The sequence below is a fragment of the Musa acuminata genome, unplaced genomic scaffold (assembly GCF_036884655.1).
Source record: "Musa acuminata AAA Group cultivar baxijiao unplaced genomic scaffold, Cavendish_Baxijiao_AAA HiC_scaffold_511, whole genome shotgun sequence".
NCBI classification, from domain to species: Eukaryota; Viridiplantae; Streptophyta; class Magnoliopsida; order Zingiberales; family Musaceae; genus Musa; species Musa acuminata.
Genome location: NW_027020756.1, coordinates 50001 through 52500, shown reverse-complemented (window position 1 = coordinate 52500; position 2500 = coordinate 50001).

The following is a 2500-nucleotide window of genomic DNA, read 5'->3' as shown; positions in this document are numbered from 1 at the left end:
CCTGGAACCCCCCGGGTGGCACAGGGCTGGATGGGGCTTTCGTATAGCAGGGACGGTGCTGCCTCTCGCTTCGCTCGCTGTCCGCCGCTCGCCGCTCGCTCGTGCAGCCAAAAATGGCCAGTTTTGGCCCGTTTTTGGGCCGTTTTGGCCAGTTTTTGGCCTGTTCTTGCATTGCGCGGTGACCGTCGAGAGCGGAGCAAAACGTCAGCCATCTCAGCACCCTGGAACCCCCCGGGTGGCACAGGGCTGGATGGGGCTTTCGTATAGCAGGGACGGTGCTGCCTCTCGCTTCGCTCGCTGTCCGCCGCTCGCCGCTCGCTCGTGCAGCCAAAAATGGCCAGTTTTGGCCCGTTTTTGGGCCGTTTTGGCCAGTTTTTGGCCTGTTCTTGCATTGCGCGGTGACCGTCGAGAGCGGAGCAAAACGTCAGCCATCTCAGCACCCTGGAACCCCCCGGGTGGCACAGGGCTGGATGGGGCTTTCGTATAGCAGGGACGGTGCTGCCTCTCGCTTCGCTCGCTGTCCGCCGCTCGCCGCTCGCTCGTGCAGCCAAAAATGGCCAGTTTTGGCCCGTTTTTGGGCCGTTTTGGCCAGTTTTTGGCCTGTTCTTGCATTGCGCGGTGACCGTCGAGAGCGGAGCAAAACGTCAGCCATCTCAGCACCCTGGAACCCCCCGGGTGGCACAGGGCTGGATGGGGCTTTCGTATAGCAGGGACGGTGCTGCCTCTCGCTTCGCTCGCTGTCCGCCGCTCGCCGCTCGCTCGTGCAGCCAAAAATGGCCAGTTTTGGCCCGTTTTTGGGCCGTTTTGGCCAGTTTTTGGCCTGTTCTTGCATTGCGCGGTGACCGTCGAGAGCGGAGCAAAACGTCAGCCATCTCAGCACCCTGGAACCCCCCGGGTGGCACAGGGCTGGATGGGGCTTTCGTATAGCAGGGACGGTGCTGCCTCTCGCTTCGCTCGCTGTCCGCCGCTCGCCGCTCGCTCGTGCAGCCAAAAATGGCCAGTTTTGGCCCGTTTTTGGGCCGTTTTGGCCAGTTTTTGGCCTGTTCTTGCATTGCGCGGTGACCGTCGAGAGCGGAGCAAAACGTCAGCCATCTCAGCACCCTGGAACCCCCCGGGTGGCACAGGGCTGGATGGGGCTTTCGTATAGCAGGGACGGTGCTGCCTCTCGCTTCGCTCGCTGTCCGCCGCTCGCCGCTCGCTCGTGCAGCCAAAAATGGCCAGTTTTGGCCCGTTTTTGGGCCGTTTTGGCCAGTTTTTGGCCTGTTCTTGCATTGCGCGGTGACCGTCGAGAGCGGAGCAAAACGTCAGCCATCTCAGCACCCTGGAACCCCCCGGGTGGCACAGGGCTGGATGGGGCTTTCGTATAGCAGGGACGGTGCTGCCTCTCGCTTCGCTCGCTGTCCGCCGCTCGCCGCTCGCTCGTGCAGCCAAAAATGGCCAGTTTTGGCCCGTTTTTGGGCCGTTTTGGCCAGTTTTTGGCCTGTTCTTGCATTGCGCGGTGACCGTCGAGAGCGGAGCAAAACGTCAGCCATCTCAGCACCCTGGAACCCCCCGGGTGGCACAGGGCTGGATGGGGCTTTCGTATAGCAGGGACGGTGCTGCCTCTCGCTTCGCTCGCTGTCCGCCGCTCGCCGCTCGCTTGCGCAGCCAAAAATGGCCAGTTTTGGCCCGTTTTTGGGCCGTTTTGGCCAGTTTTTGGCCTGTTCTTGCATTGCGCGGTGACCGTCGAGAGCGGAGCAAAACGTCAGCCATCTCAGCACCCTGGAACCCCCCGGGTGGCACAGGGCTGGATGGGGCTTTCGTATAGCAGGGACGGTGCTGCCTCTCGCTTCGCTCGCTGTCCGCCGCTCGCCGCTCGCTCGTGCAGCCAAAAATGGCCAGTTTTGGCCCGTTTTTGGGCCGTTTTGGCCAGTTTTTGGCCTGTTCTTGCATTGCGCGGTGACCGTCGAGAGCGGAGCAAAACGTCAGCCATCTCAGCACCCTGGAACCCCCCGGGTGGCACAGGGCTGGATGGGGCTTTCGTATAGCAGGGACGGTGCTGCCTCTCGCTTCGCTCGCTGTCCGCCGCTCGCCGCTCGCTCGTGCAGCCAAAAATGGCCAGTTTTGGCCCGTTTTTGGGCCGTTTTGGCCAGTTTTTGGCCTGTTCTTGCATTGCGCGGTGACCGTCGAGAGCGGAGCAAAACGTCAGCCATCTCAGCACCCTGGAACCCCCCGGGTGGCACAGGGCTGGATGGGGCTTTCGTATAGCAGGGACGGTGCTGCCTCTCGCTTCGCTCGCTGTCCGCCGCTCGCCGCTCGCTCGTGCAGCCAAAAATGGCCAGTTTTGGCCCGTTTTTGGGCCGTTTTGGCCAGTTTTTGGCCTGTTCTTGCATTGCGCGGTGACCGTCGAGAGCGGAGCAAAACGTCAGCCATCTCAGCACCCTGGAACCCCCCGGGTGGCACAGGGCTGGATGGGGCTTTCGTATAGCAGGGACGGTGCTGCCTCTCGCTTCGCTCGCTG